We start from the raw sequence: 20,308 nt of genomic DNA, 5'->3' as shown, positions 1-20,308 counted from the left end.
CATTGTTGTGCGATTCAACCTCTGCCATCACCTCATGTTTCAGCATGGTAATGCAAGGCCCCATGTGGTAAGGATCTGTACACAATTCCTGGAAGCTGAAAATGTCCCAGTTCTTTCATGGCCTGCATACTCACCAGACATGCCATCCGTTGAGCATGATTGGGATGCTCTGGATCGACATGTACAACAGCGTGTTCCAGTTCCCGCCAATATCTAGCAACTTCGCACAGCCATTGAAGAGGAGTGGGACAACATTCCACCGGCCACAATCACCAGCCTGATCAACTCTAGGGGAGATTTGTCGCAATGCCTGAAGCAAATGGTCACACCAGATACTGGTTTTCTGTTCCACGGCCCTACTTTTTTTAAATGTATTTTTTATGTGTTATTGCATAGTTTTGATGTCTTCACTATTATTTTGCAATGTATGAAATAGTAAAAATAAAGAAAAACCCTTGAATGAGTAGGTTTGTCCAAACCTTTGACTGGTACTGTATATCTAAACTGATACATCGAACATATTGAAATACTGCTAGTTTGGAATCAGCTCCTTTGTTGTTCAACACGACGTGCCATTCCATAATGGCTGCTGTAGCTACTGCTAGCTAGCATGGGGATGTAAAGGGCAGCTTTCCCTAAAGAATAACAGTCATTCAATATTCCCAGTGTAACAGTTGGGATAATGGCACAATTCGGAATACAATTCAATTTCTCATCCCTGGATTGAGGTATGTTTTCCAAGCCATATCTCTTGCCAGTTCCACAGTGTCTTAATCTAACCATGACGGTGTTCCGACCCCAGTGCAGCTGAGTGTAAACAAGCGTAATGCTAAGGTCAGAATCTTCTGTCTAGAAAGGCCTATGACAACAGTGCTGAGATTTATGACAGTTTGTAATTTATGATTATTTGAGTGTTTGTGGTATTTATATGCATATTTCAAGTTATTTGACTTTGATATAGATCTAGGCCTTGTTCTGAAATTGTGACAGAAATACCATCTTTCCTTCTTTATGTCCCTATACAGACTAGGCTACTTTCACTTGCATGGCGACATCCAAGCAGAATCGAACCCCCCGCATCGTGAGCACGCCGCTCTCTCACAACCGCATCATGAGGCTGCAGGAGAAGGATGATATGTGTAACCTCAACTACAGCCTAGCCGCCAACATCAACAAGGTGCACTCGCTGGAATCTGAGAATGCAGGGATGCGGCTGCGCATTATTGAATTGGAGTCAGATCAGCAGGGAGCTAACGGGCATGAAGGCTGCTTACACCGACGCCCGGCAGACTCTGGATTCGGTGGCTAAAGAGTGTGCTCGACTGCAGCTGGAACTTGGCAAGGTGTGGGAGGACTACAAGGAGCTCAAGGCCATGTACCTACAGCATTGGAAGAAAAAAAACAATATGAAGGGTTGGATTGACATTTACAGAATGATTACCTAGAGGAAAATGGGAGAGGATCTTGCTTTTTCTATCTCTCAATGGGAGGGTTTATTTTTTTACATTTTTTTAATCTAGTCTAGGGGAGGGTCATATTATTGATGAAATGTCTATATTTCTCAGTGTTTTAGAATTAGTTAATCATTAATCATCTCTGATACGCCGCTGGGCATGCAATATCAGGTGCGCCTATAGGTTATTTATTGTGGTCTCAATCAAATGATCGATAGCCTATAAGCTATGAAGTGCATGCTCGGAGAAGCACAGAGCAGTTATATTTCTAAGATAGCTGCTGGGATGTTGTAAATACAACTAGGCTGCATTACACCTGTGCCTCAGTTGGTAGAGCATGGTGTTTGCAATGCCAGCCTGGTGTGTGCAACGCCAGGGTTGTGGGTTCGATTCCCACGGGGGGCCAGTACAACATTTTTTTTATTAAAAATAATAAAAAAATGCATGAATTGAAATGAAATGTATGCATTCACTACTGTAAGTCGCTCTGGATAAATGGTCAGAGTGATAAATGGTCAGAGTGATGTGTTCTCTCATTTGTGTCTGGAAGTAGCTAGCCAGTTAGCTTGGGTGCATGGCTGCATTTGTGAGGTCAGAACGCTCAGATCAACCCTACTTCTATGCCAGAGTGTCCAGTGTGCGCTCCGGGACCAGGGAAACACTCTGAATTTATGAACAGATAATCTGACAATGCCCTGAATTTACGAACACGCACTCTGGCACTCCGGATTGACTTTACTAACACACCAGAAGTCTAGCTAGTAATTTATGCTAACAAGCTAGCAAGAGGTTGCATAGCAACAGCATCAACTTCCGGTAGACAGAGTACGCTCAACCGTTCGGATACCGTTCGTTTACAGTAACTAAAATGAACTAATAGTATGTAGTGTATACTCATTATGTATTTGGAATATACAGTATGTTAGTATGGGTATTCGAACACAGTTAATATGTTTCTTGCCCATGTATTTATCAGAGTTAATGACCTCACAATAAGCCAGATTCAAGTAACTTACATTGTTGTGATGAAACTTGCTGCTGCAGCACAATCAATCGGAAATGTACAGCTCATGCTGAAAGTAGGCAAATTCAAGTTGGCATAATTCATTTCAACCATATTAATTTGATTTTACTAAAAACAAGAGGGCTTTGTGTTGGAGCCTATTTCTTCTTATTTCAGAAATAAGAGGTAGGCCTACCTGTTTAACAGACGAAATTAGACTATAGGCTGCTATATCCATAGATTTGGTCAATTCCTCCACCCACCATGCACTCTTTAAATAACCTACCTCCGTGTCAGTGACGGGCTATTGAGTTATCGAATTGAGGGGGTATGAGAAGGTATTCCATAGGCGGTGGCGACCCGTCATTCAGGGCAGGTGGGGCAGAGCCACCAAGATTTTTTATTAAAGAAAATGGCAAAAGCACAGGCCTACCCCTTGTTAGCTTTAAGACTTTGAAGAAAATAAAACCGATCCGATTATCTAAAGTGATCTATAACAGCGCTTTGGTCGGTGATGCTTTATGCTAGAAACAAGTTGTAAAATACCCAGGAAAGATGTGACTCCAATGCATATGTGAATATCCTTGTTGTTTCTTTGACGTACAAAGGCTGAGCTACAACCTATAGCGGAGGAGAGAAATTATTTTACTATGCTTGGAAAGTAATCTAATTATGTCCCTATCAATTGATTAAGCTATTTGCTTTCTGTACAATAGAAGATATTTAAACCTAGACAGGTTTTAGGGAAACACTTGTGACCTTCTGTCGTTGGGTTAAGCCACGGAAGAAGATTAGCCAGCAGTTAAAGCTAAAAAAAAATTCTGCGTCGTTAGGCCTACTCTGTCTGGGGTGGAAAGGTAGATCTAACTTTTGAAAGTACCATGCTCAGATTCCTAATGATGTTTCAGAATCAATTTTTTGCAAACAGGGACAGTTTTGTTGCAAACAAGTGTAACAAATGCGCTGAGAGTCGGGAAGCAAGTACAGGGAGTGAGTGTTTAATAAATAAACGACACAGAAACCAAGGACCACGACCAACGCACTTACATGGAACAGAATCAATAACACCTGAGGAAAGAACCAAGGGGAGTGACAGACATGGGGAAGAAAATCAAGGAGGTGATGGAGTCCAGGTCATGTCATGAGGTGCTAGTGCGCGTGACGATGGTGACAGGTGTGCGTAATAATCAGCAGCCTGGTGACCAAGAGGCAGTAGAGGGAGTATACTTGACAACAAGACACTGATTTGGCATCGGAGAAATATGATAGGCTTACATATGTTTTCATCTTATCTCTCTGTCCATTCTTAGCTTGTAATTTCTGTAATTTGTGTGGTATTAAAAAATATTCTGCTAAATGACAGAGAATTGCATGACATTTTTATAAAAAGGCAAATTTGATGATAATAATGCAATGATTTTACTATAATGGAAATCTTTCCACCCCTACTCTTGTCCACGGTAGTCTGCGAACCCACAACCTTCTGGCCCGCAGCCCTGTGCACTATCAACATTTCTGCGTTGCCATTTAATGCTTACAGGACAAAGAACAGTTTCTAAAACTGCATGTATAAGGCTCTGGTCTGTCCAAGAAGTGAGGGTAAAGAGTAGACATGTTATCTGGTATCCACTTTGTTTTATTATTTTGGGTATAGGAGAGGGTCACTTGTTTTTTTTTTCAAGTGTTCAAGGACGGTTTAGATAAAATATATTTTGCTGAAGGGAGGGCCATCCATTTTCATTCAGGGAGGTCCTATTTTCTCCATTTAACCCTTATAAATAACTTTCACTCCCTGAGCAAAACAACTGACACGTACATGTTGGTGAGAGTCTCACCTTTCCATTGGGGGGGTCTAATGCACACCTTCCTGTGAAGACCCCAACAGATTCATACTGTTATGCCCTGGTGTGTGTGTCACAGGAGGTTGGCAGCACCTTATTTGGGGAGGACGGGCTTATGGTAATGGATGGAGTGGAATCAGTGGAATTGTGTGTGTGTGTGTGTGTGTGTGCGTATGGATGTGTGTCATTAGAGTGCAGGGAGAGAGGTGGAGCATTGACATGCCAATCAGTTGAAGTGAGTTTAGTATTATTAGACTATTAATTCGAGTAAGAATGTCTGGTTACACCCTTCTGTGACAGCCATGAAAGTATGTGTGGTGGTTGAGTTTTAAGGTGCCAAAGTTTACAGCCACCATGTCTCCAGTGGCTATATAATAACCCTTTGCCCACTGGGGAACCAACTCAAGGGAATGCATTGAACAGCTGAATGACAAAGTCTGATGTTTAGATGAACATTTTGTGTGTCTCTCTCTCTCTCTCTCTCTCAAAACTGTATGCAAATATACAGTTTCCTAAGATCTAAACAGATCCAGTTTGCATTGTATCCCCATTCTTTTGGGAACTGTAATGCTCGGATGCCTTTTGAAGACGTTGTTCTGATTGAAAGCTTGTTTGTCTTTGACCTCAAATAAAATTTAATCAGACCCTAAGCACATTTGGATTAGCCTGAAAATGTATCACTTATCATGCATGACAGGATTATTATTATTTTTTTAATGACACTGTTTCTGTGCTTATCGGGATTGGTGAGTAAGTAGGCAGGCTTTTCAGTAACCTATAGTTTGCCTACACTGTCACGGTTGTCTTCGTCCTCTGACGAGATAACGAAATCGTCATCGGAAAATGTGGACCAATACGCAGCAGGTTCGTGAATGCTCATCTTGATTTTTATTCACTACAAAAATGAACATACAAAAATAACAAAATACGAACAACTAACAGTCTGTCAAAGCATAGTGCTTTACACAGAACAATCACCCACAAAACACAAACACAAACACACCCTCATTTATGAGACTCTCAATCAAAGGCAGATAGAAAACACCTGCCTTCAACTGAGAGTCCCAACACCAATTCACCAGACATAGAAACAGACATACTAGACTCCACATAGAAATACCTAAACATAAACCAACACCCGGAATTACTAAAACAAACACCCTTAAACAAACACACCACCCTGAACCACATAAAACAAATACCCTCTGTCACGCCCTGACCAAACTCCAAAACAATTAACCTTATATACTGGCCAGGACGTGACAGTACCCCCCCCTTAAAGGTGCTACCCCAGAAGCACCTTAACCAAAAAAAAATTTTACCCCCAAACAATACCCAAAAGAAAATTCCCCCTTACTAAAGGGAGGGAAGGGAGGGTGGCTGCCGTCAACGACGGCACTGTGCTACACCCCCCCTCCCCAACCCACCTATATTGGAGGCGGCTCAGGTTCTGGCCGTTCCAGGCGGTTCGGGGCAGTCTGGCGGCTCGGGGCAGTCTGGGCAGTCTGGCGGCTCGGGGCAGTCTGGGCAGTCTGGCGGCTCGGGGCAGTCTGGGCAGTCTGGCGGCTCGGGGCAGTCTGGGCAGTCTGGCGGCTCGGGGCAGTCTGGGCAGTCTGGCGGCTCGGGGCAGTCTGGGCAGTCTGTCAGCTCGGGGCAGTCTGGGCAGTCTGTCAGCTCGGGGCAGTCTGGGCAGTCTGTCAGCTCGGGGAAGACTGGCCACTCCGGCAGTTCAGGGCAGACTGGCCACTCCGGCAGTTCAGGGCAGACTGGCCACTCCGGCAGTTCAGGGCAGACTGGCCACTCCGGCAGTTCAGGGCAGTCTGGCCACTCCGGCAGTTCAGGGCAGTCTGGCCACTCCGGCAGTTCAGGGCAGTCTGGCCACTCCGGCAGTTCAGGGCAGTCTGGCCACTCCGGCAGTTCAGGGCAGTCTGGCCACTCCGGCAGTTCAGCGCAGTCTGGCCACTCCGGCAGTTCAGCGCAGTCTGGCCACTCCGGCAGTTCAGCGCAGTCTGGCCACTCCGGCAGTTCAGCGCAGTCTGGCCACTCCGGCAGTTCAGCGCAGTCTGGCCACTCCGGCAGTTCAGCGCAGTCTGGCCACTCCGGCAGTTCAGCGCAGTCTGACCACTCCGGCAGTTCAGCGCAGTCTGACCACTCCGGCGACTGTTGACTGACGGGCAGCTCCGACGACTGTTGACTGACGGGCAGCTCCGACGACTGTTGACTGACGGGCAGCTCCGACGACTGTTGACTGACGGGCAGCTCCGACGACTGTTGACTGGCAGCTCCGACGACTGTTGACTGGCGGGCAGCTCCGACGACTGTTGACTGGCGAGGCTGGGTTTACGCACTTGCCGTTTAGTGCGGGGAGCGGGAACAGGACGAGTCGGACTGGGTGGACGCACTTCCGGGTCCGCACGAGAGACAGGAGCTGGAAACCCAGGGCTATGGAGGCGCACAGCCGGTCTAGATCTTACCTCCTGCACAACCCGCCTTGGCTCGATGGAACTAGTAGCCAAGCACGAGCGGAGTGCTCGTACAGGGCAGACTGGGCTGTGCAGGGGCTTGATGGTAGCCGTGCGTAGAGCGGGAGTTGGGTAGCCTGGTCCTCGGAGGCGTACCGGCGACCAGATGCGCTGCGCAGGCATCCTCCTACCAGGCTGGATGCCCGCTCTAGCACGGCACCTGCGAGGGGCTGGAATAACTCGCACCGGACTGTGCGTGCGTATGGGTGAGATATTGCGCTTCTCAGCGAAACATGGCGCTCCCCACCTCATACGCTCCTCCATATAACCACGGGTAGCTGGCCTCCGGCTCTTCCTAGGCCTAGCCAAACTACCCGTGTGCCCCCCCCCAAAATTTTCTTGGGGGTGCCTCTCGTGCTTCAACGCCAGTCTTGTCCCTCGGAAACGTTCCCGGTCCATACCCGCCTTACTCCTTTCCTCTCTCTCGCGTACCACCTGTTTCCAAGTAAGGCGATCTTTCCCTGCTTGGATTTCCTCCCAAGTGTAGGAGCCTTCTCCCTCCAAGATCTCCTCCCAAGTCCATCTCTCTCGTTTGTCCTCTTCGAAAACCGTCTGCTCCTTCCTCTGCTGCTTGGTCCTTGAGAGGTGGGTGATTCTGTCACGGTTGTCTTCGTCCTCTGACGAGATAACGAAATCGTCATCGGAAAATGTGGACCAATACGCAGCAGGTTCGTGAATGCTCATCTTGATTTTTATTCACTACAAAAATGAACATACAAAAATAACAAAATACGAACAACTAACAGTCTGTCAAAGCATAGTGCTTTACACAGAACAATCACCCACAAAACACAAACACAAACACACCCTCATTTATGAGACTCTCAATCAAAGGCAGATAGAAAACACCTGCCTTCAACTGAGAGTCCCAACACCAATTCACCAGACATAGAAACAGACATACTAGACTCCACATAGAAATACCTAAACATAAACCAACACCCGGAATTACTAAAACAAACACCCTTAAACAAACACACCACCCTGAACCACATAAAACAAATACCCTCTGTCACGCCCTGACCAAACTCCAAAACAATTAACCTTATATACTGGCCAGGACGTGACATACACACATCCACTTCCTATGCCTTCTGCATGTGTCCCATGTTTTTTTTTTTTTTTTTAGAATGCCTTCATTTTCATGATGAGGGGCCCCCTGGTCAGACCACTCATTCACATTCTCCTTATTGCTCACTGCAGTTTGACTTCAACCATCATCCAACCGAACAGCTCCCATCCCATCCTACTATACAGCATCCAAGTCCAGTGACTAACACTTTCCCGTTTGTACTTTCCAGTCATTATGTTTCCGTGCCAAATGACACCCTATTTCCGACATAGTACACTACTTTTTCCCATGACCCTTATGGCTCTGGTCAAAAGTAATGCACTGTGTAGGGAATAGAGTGACATTTGGGAGACAACCTAAATGTACAATACATGGCAGTGTTTGGAGTGTTCCACTCCCCGCTTACATTCTTTTTCCATAAATATTGAGATGGTGGCAGCTGTGTCACTGGATGGATATAGATATAACTATGAGTCACAGCACAAGGCAGGACACACCCTCCCAGTCCCAGGCTTTCCCCCCTTCTCCTCCAGGTTTTCATCTCACCTCCCCAAGACAACTCTTGTTTGGCTTCAGTCATGGCAGCTGCATTTCTTAATGACCAAGCCAAAAAACAAGGTCAAATCAGAAGTTCAGACCCTCCTTTTTAATTTTTTTAATTTAACTTTATTTAACTAGTAAAGTCAGTTAAGAACAAATTCTTATTTACAATGACGGCCTACTGGGGAACAGTGGGTTAACTGCCTTGTTCAGGGGCAGAATGACAGATTTTTTTTTACCTTGTCAGCTAGGGGATTCAATCCAACAACCTTTCGGATACTGGTCCAACGCTCTAACTCCTTTAATTCTAGTCATGAACTAAAATACACGTTCAATAGAGACTCTCTCTTGAGAATTATTTTCATCCAGGAACAGGCTTATTCTGAGTCTGGGAAACCGGTCCTTAAGATTACATTTTTTTGCTAAATCTCTTACAGGAACTGTGAGAAACGAAGCGACGCCACGAGTCTCACATGGTGATGCTGGGTAACGGAAAACAGGAGGACTTTGAGAGCAGGCTGGCCAAGGCCCTAATGGAGATGCGCTCCCAGCACGAGCTACAGATCAAGATGTACAAGGATGACATGGAGAGAACCTATACAACTAAGGTAGCCCATCCATATGATTTTGAGGTTGAGAAAGAAAGCTTCATGATGTGCAATGTGCCTACTAGTAGTGTATTCAGAACGCTGTAGTCCAACATGCATGCTACTGGTTGAGAGATATGAGCACAATTGATTGAGTACATTTCATCAGTTTAGCCCATCACTGATTCTGGTCCCCATGCTCCCAAGTACTGATGCCCTATTGTTGTTCTCTGCCAGTTGGAGAACACCCATCAGTCTGCTGGCAGGACCAGCCACCTGGTGGGGGCAGCCCATGAGGAGCTGCAGCAGACCAGAGTACACATCGAGTCCATTTCTGCCTAACTCACCCAGCTGCAGAAACGGGTACAGTATTTGTGCAGGTTTGTTATAGACCTTTTCAACTGTCAAAACAATAACACGTTCTATAAGCACGCACAACCAAAAGGTTCCCCAGTTAATCTTGGCTATCTGTTTGTCATTTCCAGTTTAACTTCTGGGGGGAATGCCATTAACAATTGTGATTACCTTAGTGCAAAGGAAGGAAGCTAAGTCTCCTCCATTGCAAATGAAAACTCTTTAAATCCTCCCTTTTGCTAATTTCACCCATGTTTATCATGGCCAAAAAGCACATTTTTGTTTAATATCCACATAGAGGCTTGAAAATCACTGCACTAGTTTAAGCACCACCTTCACCCAGCCCTGATTCGTCCAAATAACCAATGACGAGAACCGAAAACCAAGAACTACTGCTGCTCGTAATCACCTAATTCTATGTGAGCCTTGACAGATTCCATTATACTGGAGTTACAGGTTTGCCTACATCGCCAGAGATTTTTCAATAAACCTGGTACTGGCGATACTATCTTCGTTCTCGATTCGTGGAAACAGGAGTCTCATAAAATGTCAATGACATGCATGTCAATCTCTCCTTGCTCAAAGTTGATGAGAGATTGACTGCATCACTTTTTGTCGTTGTGCGAGGTATTGAAGGTACCAAACTGTTTGTTAAAGCAGTTGGCACACATTTTGGGCACTCATCGGTATTACACAAGACATGGAACCAGAAGTCTTTTCACAATCCCCAGGTCTAGAACAGAGGCTGGGAAACACAGTATTAAATAGAGCCATAACTAAATGGAACTCTCTTCCACCAGATTCAAAAATTAGATAAAAGAACACCTTATGGCACGACGGGGATTGTAAAAAGACACGCAGACATTTTTATGCATTTTGTATTGTATTATGTACAGTACCTGTCAAAAGTGTGGACACACCTACTCATCCAATGGTTTTCTTTATTTTTACTATTTTCTACATTGTAAAATAATAGTGACTGCTTATTTGAGCTGTTCTTGCCATAATATGGACTTGGTATTTTACCAAATAGGGCTATCTTCTGTATACCACCCCTACCTTGTCACAACACAACTGATTGGCTCAAACGCATTGAGAAGGAAGGATATTGCACAAATTAACTTTTAACAAGGCACACCTGTTAATTGAAATGCATTCCAGGTGTCTACTTCATGAAGCTGGTTGAGAGAATGCCAAGAGTGTGCAAAGCTGTCATAATGGAAAAGGGTGGCTACTTTGAAGAAATTGAAATATAAAATATATTTTGATTTGTTTAACACTTTTGTGGTTACTTCATGATTCCATATGTGTTATTTCATAGTTTTAATGTCTAAACGACAGTCCATCATTACTGTAAGACATGAAGGTCAGTCAATACAGAACATTTAAAGAACTTTGAAAGTTTATTCAAGTGCAGTCGCAAAAACCATCAGGCGCTATGATGAAACTGGCTCTCATGAGGACTGCCACAGGAAAGGAAGACCCAGAGTTACCTCTGCTGCAGAGGATATGTTTATTAGAGTTAACTGCACCTCAGATTGCAGCCCAAATAAATGCTTCAAAGTTCAAGTAACAGACACATCTCAACATGAACTGTTCAGAGGAGACTGCGTGAATCAGGCCTTCATGGTCGAATTGCTGCAAAGAAACCACTACTAAAGGACACCAATAAGAAGAAGAGACTTGCTTGGGCCAAGAAACACGAGCAATGGACATTAGACAGGTGGAAATCTGTCCTTTGGTCTGATGTGTCTAAATGTGAGATTTTTGGTTCAACCGCTGTGTCTTTTTGACGCAGAGTAGGTGAACGGATGATCTCCGTATATGTGGTTCCCACCATGAAGCATGGAGGAGGATGTGTGAGGGTTCTTTGCTGGTGACACTGATTTATTTAGAATTCAAGGAACACTTAACCAGCATGGCTACCACAGCATTCTGCAGCGATACGCCATCCCATCTGGTTTGTGCTTAGTGGGACTATCATTTGAAAGTTTGATGTCAATTTGTTTACTGTAAAATAGCATTGTATCTGGTCAAACACAATTTTTTCCAAAAGTTTACCAAGGGTTGGTAACAGGCTGATTGGTAGGCTATTTGAGCCAATAAAGGGGGCTTTACTCTCCTCAGGTCTGGAGGGAAGCAAAAGTTATTCTCCTACCTGAGGGCACACACATTCTAGTAGGCTTAAATTGAAGATATGGCAAATAGGAGTGGCAATATCATCTGCTATTATCCTCAGTAATTTTCCATCCAACTTGTCAGACCCCAGTAGCTTGTCATTGTTGATAGACAACTATACTTTTTTCACCTCTTCCACACTTTCTTTACGGAATTCAAAATTACAATGCTTGTCTTTCAATTTGGTCAGATATACTTGGATGTGTAGTGTCAGCGTTTGTTGCTGTTATGTCATGCCTAAGTTTGCTAATCTTGCCAATGAAAAAAAGCATTAAAGTAGTTGGCAATATCAGTGGGTTTTGTGATGAATGAGCCATCTGATTTAATGAATGATGGAGCGGAGTTTGCCTTTTTGCCCAACATTTCATTTAAGGTGCTCCAAAGCTTTTTACTGTCATTCTTTGTCATTTATGTCATGTGCCTTTTACTAAGGAGTGGCTTCCGTCTGGCCACTCTACCATAAAGGCCTGATTTGTGGAGTGCTGCAGAGATGGTTGTCCTTCTGGAAGGTTCTCCCATCTCCACAGAGGAACTCTGGAGCTCTGTCAGAGTGACCATCTGGTCCTTGGTCACCTCCATGACCAAGGCCCTTCTTGCCAAATTGCTCAGTTTGGACGGGCTACCAACTCTAGGAAGAGTCTTGGTTTTTTCCAAACTTCCTCCATTTAAGAATGATAGAGGCCACTGTGTTCTTGGCGACCTTCATCCTGCACAAATGTTTTGCTACTCTTTCCCAGATCTGTGCCTCGACACAATCCTGTCTCGGAGCTCTATGGACAATTCCTTCGACCTCATGGCTTGGTTTTTGCTCTGACATACACTGTCAACTGTGGGACCTTATATAGACAGGTGTGTGCCTTTCCAAATCATGTCCAATCAATTGAATTGACCACAGGTGGACTCCAATCAAGTTTCAATGGAAACAGGATGCACCTGAGCTCAATTTTGAGTCTCATAGAAAAGGGTCTGAATACTTACGTAAATTTCTGTCTTTTTTAAATACATTTGCAAAACAATATCTAAAAACCTCTTTTCACTTTGTCATTATGGGTTATTGTGTGTAGACTGAGGGACATTTTATTTAATCAATTTTAGAATAAGGCTGTAACGTAACGTAACAAAATGTGGAAAAAGTCAAGGGGTCTGAATACTTTCTGAATGCACTGTATGAACATTGCATCTGTGTTTCTTTTAACTTTCAAGGCTCTGTTAAATTCAGACAACTGATTGTTGATTGCCCAATTTGATTTGCCTTTTTAATCAGGGAAATAAGTATTTGACACCCTCTCAATCAGACATATTTCAGGCTCCAAGGTGTCTTTTATACAGGTAACAAGCTGGGATTAGGTGCACTCCCTTTAAGATTGTGCTCCTAATCTCAGCTCATTACCTGTATAAAAGACACCTGGGAGCCAGAAATCTTTTTGATTGAGAGGGGGTCAAATACTTATTTCCCTCATTAAAATGCAAATCAATTTATAACATTTTTGACATGGATTTTTTTGTTGTTATTCTGTCTCTCACTGTTGAAATAAACCCACCATTGCAATTATAGACTGATCATTTCTTTGTCAGTGGGCAAACGTACAAAATCAGCAGGGGATCAAATACTTTTTTCCCTCACTGTACATCTACCACCCAGACACACCACCCCCTGTCTTGTCAGTGAATCAGCAATGTTTATTTATTTTATTTAACTAGGCAAGTCAGTTAAGAACAAATTCTTATTTACAATGACGGCCTACCCCGGCCAAACCCTAACCCGGACGACGCTGGGCCAATTGTGCGCCGCCCTATGGGACTCCCAATCCCGGCCAGATTTAACCCTTGCAAAGGCTTCTGGGGGTGATATACTGTATCACTTGAGTGAAAAGTTCTTTCAAAAAAGTATGGCCACCTCCCCTATACCAATTCTTCTCCAATTACTTATCCCAACATAGGTGGGGAGGTAAGTCTATACACTTGCTGGTTAACAGGGAGCCATGTAGGATTAAGACTTCTCAGTTGATCACTGGCAGGACTGAGTTCCTAATATAAGCTTCACTAGCCATAATGATCTTTCAAATTTAATCTAATAATATTTTACATGTTATAGTAAATGTTAATATGTGTAACATAATCATCTTGTAAATACAAATACCCTTCTATAGAAATCAGTCCCTAATCACAGATTTGACATCTGTGGTCGTAAATCACGTCTCCTGACATTACATCATATGAACCCAATTCACTCTAATTTATTAACATATCTACAGCCACAAGAGAACACACCCCTATCTAGTTATCGTCGCCCCACAAACCGGATGTTTGCAACCATGAGTGAAACCACTTGGTTATCTAATTTAATGACCTCTGGACACGCCCCCCTCATAAATCACGAGGTGTGAAATAACAGTTTGACAGAAGCCACCTTACATCAACTACTCACCTGCCCTGAGACCTAAAGTACTGTTATCCAAGCCCAATCAATATCATGGTTTTGGTAGGATAATGGGCGCTGCTTTGTGTGTATGAAGTGCTGTTGTGTACAGGGATTGCCTCCCTGGTCAGTCATGCAGAGATTGTTATACGCACACCAATGATCAAGGACATCAGCTGCAGCTGCAAATCTGTGTAATATCATCAGACAAAATTAGAGAGTGACAACCAAATGAAACAGACAAATGGGGAATGTTAAATGACCATAAAATACACTATACTTAAATCAAAGAATCAACACTTTATATCATACAAAGAACAAAGAACATCTATGCAAATGGTTAGTGGGTTTAGACATAGCTAGATCTCGAGGAGCAAGGTTGGCCATGCATGTTCTAGGCCTATGCATTGTTACTTTAACCATTTTTGTAGTCCTACAACCAATTCCAACAGTAAACCAATAGCGTACAGTACAACCCATCGAAGATATACCCTTCCGCCTCTTCAGGACTTGGGATTTTCATTCGTGTTTGAGGTTAGGAAACAAAAATTACACCAGGACTTACTTCATTATTCTCAAGTGATATAACATTTGATATTTCTTTGCAATTGTGTATTTATATTGTCCTAGTTCTCTCTTTGGGACTGGAAATCTGTTCATTATCTAGCTAGCTTAGCTACTAGCTAGGAAGCTAACATTGTTGTATTTAGCAGCTCAAGCTGTGTTTGTCATGCTTTTGTCTATCCTATTTATATGTATTTAGCTAGCTAGCATTACCTAGACTAGATGGTTAACTTGATAAACATCTTACCAGAGCACTACACCATCATGGAGCCGCCACCTCCTGCTGCTAATGTTACTATCCATGCAGGCACTGCATGCTGCAGCGTTACCTGACAATCAGACTGGGATACCTCTGGTTCACAGCCTGAGATTAATGCCATACATTTATTTGGAACATTTTCTCTCACAAGCTTTAGCAGCCAGAATGTTGAATCAAATGGTATTTCAATGTACCCTACTGGTTGTCCGTGCGGTTTGTCCTTTTGCAGGTAGGAATGTGAGACAATATATCCACAGAAAAGTATAATTACATCAGCCTTTCAAAGTGCTGGTAGTGCGCTCAGATTTCTATCACCTGAAGCATATGCAGAACCATGTAAAAATGTGCACGAGCTTGGCAAGTTTGCATGCGTCTCGTGCATTTATTTTCATCTTGTGCACATGCATCAGGTGACAGAAATCTGAAAGCACTACCAGCTCTTTGAAAAGTGGACCTGGACACGTCACTGTGGATGAAGTGGACCTGGATGGGAAGTATGTGCTGCTCAGCAACAAAGCAGATGAGGTGATTAGGGTTTTGTTTGGCAATTTACACATTAAAGTCAGTTTAGTTTTTTATTAGGCTGAAGAGGGACATCTACAAATGTTTACAGATGTGGATGAAATCAACTGCCACTGCTTTAGCACTCTAATTAGGGATATCCAGTACATCGATCCTCTTCATCACTCCCACAGGACCAGAACCTGGGCAACTGGCAGCTGAAGCGACAGGTGGGCTCCGGCACAATTCAAGTTTAGATGCACTATTGTAAAGTGGTTGTTCCACTGGATATCATAAGGTGAATGCACCAATTTGTAAGTCGCTCTGGATAAGAGCGTCTGCTAAATTACTTAAATGTAATGTAAATGTAAGTTTCCCCATAAATTCACCCTGGAGGCCAGACAGAGGGTCACGGTAAGTGTATCTGAAAAGCTCCAGCTACCATAGATCCATTGTGTTGAACATGGTCATTTTAGCTGTGGTAAAAAATAAAATACTTCTGACGACTTATGAATGTCCTTTTGGGGATCAGGTCTGGGCATCTGCAACTGGCGGCAGCCGCAACCCTCTTCTGACTTGGTGTGGAAGACCAGGACCTCATGGGGCAGTGGAGACCAGTTCCAGACCTCCCTGATCAATGCCAATGGAGAGGTGGGCACTCACTGTTAACTAATAACAAACAAAACAACAACAATAACATCAACAACAAACTACATTGATTTGCATGCCCCAAAAAACATGTTCATATTATAGTCAATGTCTCCTGCAACGAAGCTCTCTCTCTCTCTTTTCAGGAAATGGCGATGAAGAAGTTGACCCGCACCCTATTTGACGAGGATGATGATGACATGGTGAGTGCAATCAAATGCCATTTGACTTGAGTATTAAAAGGGTGTGTCTTCGGGACTTTGGCACGTCCATAACGAATGCAAGAAAATCCCTGACACTCGAAAGAGGAAACGGCTCTATAGAGGGCAGGTTACCTGACGAGACTACAATGGTGAGTGGATAACTCGCCTCTAAGCACTATTCTATTGGCGACCATGCAATCACTGGAGAATAAAGTGGATGAGCTCCATTCGAGACGATCCTATCAACGTGATCTGAAGAACTGTAATATCCTTTGTTTCTCTGAGTCGTGGCTGAACAAGGACTTAGTAAATGTAAATCTAGCTATGTAGAAACCCTAAGTGTAAAATAGTAAATAATGGCTACTTCTCAGAAAGTATTAAACTGTCAAGAGGTGTAAAGCAAGGTTGTCTACTATCGGCATATCTATTTATTATGGCCATCGAAATGTTAGCTATTAAAGTCAGATCCAACAATAATATCAAGGGGTTAGAAATCCAGGGCTTAAAAACGAAGGTGTCATTGTATGCTGATGATTCATGTTTTCTTTTAAATCCACAAGTTGGATACCTCCACAGCCTCATAGAAGATCTAGATACTTTTTCTAACCTCTCTGGATTACAACAAAATGATGTGTATGTATATTACCTATTGGATCAAAAAAATGTTTTGTGTAGTTTACCAATAAAATGGTCTGACTGTGATGTGGACATACTCGGTATACATATCCCGAAATAAAGAAATTATCATTTCTGGCCACAAATTTTCGATAGGATTGAGGTCAGGGCTTTGTGATGGCCACTCCAATACCTTGACTTTGTTGTCCTTAAGCCATTTTGCCACAACTTTGGAAGTATGCTTGGGGTCATTGTCCATTTGGAAGACCCATTTGCATCCAAGCTTTAACTTCCTGACTGATGTCTTGAGATATTGCTTCAATATATCCACATGATTTTCCACCCTCATGATGCCATCTATTTTGTGAAGTGCACCAGTCCCTCCTGCAGCAAAGCACCCCCCACAACATGATGCTGTCACCCCCATGCTTCACGGTTGGGATGGTGTTCTTCGAATTGTAAGCCTCCCCTTTTTCCTCCAAACATAAGGATGGTCATTATGGCCAAACAGTTTTATTTTTGTTTCATCAGACCAGAGGATATTTCTCTAAAAGTACGATCTTTGTCCCCATGTGCAGTTGCAAACCGTAGTCTGGCTTTTTTATGGCGGTTTTGGAGCAGTGGCTTCTTCCTTGCTTAGCGGCCTTTCAGGTTATGTCGATATAGGACTCGTTGTGGATATAGATACTTTTGTACCTGTTTCCTCCAGCATCTTCACAAGGTCCTTTGCTGTTGTTCTGGGCTTGATTTGCACTTTTCGCACCAAAGTGTATGTAAACTTCCGACTTCAACTGTGTATGTATATGTGTGTGTGTATATATATATATATATATATATAGCTGTTTTTTCTATACACTGGCAGGACAGAATTGCTGCGTCCGAAGCTCAGAGGAGGGGGTGTGTTTCTTTGTTAATAACAACAACTTGTGCGCAATCTCTACTATTAAGGAATTCTCAAAGTTCTGCTCACCTGAGGTAGAATACCTCATGATAAGCTGTGGAACACACTATTTAGCAAGAAAGTTTTCATCTATATTTTTTGTAGCTGTCTATTTTCCACCACAAACCAGTGCTGGTACTAAGACCACACTCAATAAGCTGTATAATGCCATAAGCAAACAAGAAAATGTTCTTCCAGAGGCGGCGTTCCAAGTGGCCGGTGACTTTAATGCAGGAAAACTGAAATCTGTTTTTCCCAATTTCTACCAGCATGTCACCTGTGCAACGAGAGGCGAAAAATCTCTAGATTAGCTTTACTTAATAAGTGCACTGACGACGTCGTCCCCACTGTGACAGTATGTACATATCTCAACCAGAAGCCATGGATTACAGGCAACATCCGCACTCAGCTAAATGCTAGAGCTGCGGCTTTCAATGAGCAGGACACTAATCCGGACGATTCTAAGAAATCCTGCTACTTCCTCTGACGAACCATCAAACAGGCAAAGTGTCAATACAGGACTGAGATCGAATGTGGCAGGGCTTGGAAACTTTCACAGATTACAAAGGGAAACCCAGCCACGAGCTGTCCAATGACACAAGCCTAACAGATGTACTAAATACCTTACATGGACATTTTGAGGCTAGCAACACTGAACTATGCATGAAAGCACCAGCTGTTCCAGACGACTGTGATCACGCTGTCCGTAGCCGACATGATCAAGATCTTTTAAATAGGTTAACATTCACAAGGCCGCAGGGCCAGGTGGATAACCAGGATGCATACTCAGGTCATGTGCTAAGCAGCTGGCAAGTATCTTCACTTACATTTTTAACCTCTGCCTGAACCTCAAGCAGACCACCATAGTCCCTTTGCCCAAGAATGTAATAGTAACCTGTCTAAATGACTATCGCCCTGTAGCACTCACGTCTTTAGCCATGAAATGCTTTGAAAGGCTGGTCATGGCCCACATCAACACCATAATCCCAGACACCCTGGACCCACTCCAATTCGCATACTGCCCCAACAGATCCACAGATGATGCAATCTCAATCGCACTCCACACCGCCCTTTCTCACCTGGACAAAAGGAACGCCTACGTGAGAATGCTGTTCATTGACTACAGCTCAGCGTTCAACACCATAGTGCCCACGAAGCTCATCACTAAGCTAAGGACCCTGGGACTAAACACCTCCCTCTGCAACTGGATCCTGGACTTTCTGATGGGCCTCCCCCAGCTGGTGAGGGTAGACAACAACACATCTGCCATGCTGACCCTCAACACGGGCTTACTCCCCTCTTGTACTCCTTCCTGTTCACTCACAACTGCGTGGACGCGCACGACACCAACACCATCATTAAGTTTGCAGATGACACAACGGTGATCGGCCTGATCACCGACAACGATGAGACTGACAACAGGGAGGCGGTCCGAGACCTGGCAGTGTGGTGCGAGGACAACAACCTCTCCCTAAACGTCAGCAAGACAAAGCAGCTGATCATAGACTACAGGAAACGGAAGGCTGAACATGCCCCCATCCACATCGACAGGGCTGTTGTGGAGCAGGTCGAGAGCTTCAAGTTCCTCTGTGTCCACATCCCTAAGGAACTGTCATGGTCCACACTCATCAACACAGTCGTGAAGAGGACACGACAACACCTCTTCCACCTCAGGAGGCTGAAAAGATTTGGTATGGGCCCTCAGATCCTCAAAGTTCTACAGCTGCACCTTTTGAGAGCGTCTTGACTGGCTGCCTCACCTCTTGGTATGGCAACTGTTTGAGGGTAAGGCACTATAGAGGGTAGTGTGTACAGCCCAGTACATCACTAGGGCCGAGAACCCGGCCATCCAGGACCTCTATATCAGGCGGTGTCAGAGGAAGGCCCCAAAAAATGTCAAGACTCCAGCCACACAAGTCATAGACTGTTCTCTGCTACCGCATGGCAAGCGGTACCAATGCACCAAGTCTGGAACCAACAGGACCCTGAAAAGCTTCTACCCCCAAGCTGATAAGACTGCTAAATAGTTAGTTAATTAGTTAACCAATAGATACCTGGAATATCTACATTGACCGTTTTTGCACTAATCTCTTTTGACTCATCACATACGCTGCTGCTACTGTTTAATATCTATCCTGTTGCCTAGTCACTTTACCCCTACCTACAGTATACTGCTGCTACTGTTTATCTATCCTGTTGCCTAGTCACTGTATCCCTACCTACAGTATACTGCTGCTACTGTTTAATATCTATCCTGTTGCCTAGTCACTTTATCCCTACCTACAGTATACTGCTACTACTGTTTATCTATCCTGTTGCCTAGTCACTTTACCCCTACCATATGTACATATCTACCACAATTACCTTGTACCCCTACACATCGACTGGGTACTGGTACCCCGTGTTTATAGCCAAGTTATCGTTACTCATTGTGTATTTATTCCTTGTGTTATTATTTTTCTATTCATTGTGTGTTATTCTTTCTCTTTTTTTTTCTCTTTGCATTGTTGGGAAGGGCCCATAAGTAAGCATTTCACTGTTAGTCTACACCTGTTGTTTACAAAGCATGTGACAAATACCATTTTATTTGAAAATAAAATACTGTATG

At 43.8% G+C, this 20,308-nt stretch overlaps 1 pseudogene; it reads left to right on the top strand.

Annotated features, from left to right (window-relative positions):
- The first annotated feature begins 1,016 nt into the window (after nt 1-1,016).
- On the top strand, nt 1,017-16,223 carry LOC115173141 (prelamin-A/C-like; annotated as a pseudogene).
- The last annotated feature ends 4,085 nt before the right edge of the window (nt 16,224-20,308 follow it).

Source organism: Salmo trutta, chromosome 34 (genome assembly GCF_901001165.1).
Source record: "Salmo trutta chromosome 34, fSalTru1.1, whole genome shotgun sequence".
Taxonomy (NCBI): domain Eukaryota; kingdom Metazoa; phylum Chordata; class Actinopteri; order Salmoniformes; family Salmonidae; genus Salmo; species Salmo trutta.
Note: the sequence above shows the minus strand (reverse complement) of the source record. Positions and strands in the feature narration are given on the sequence as shown.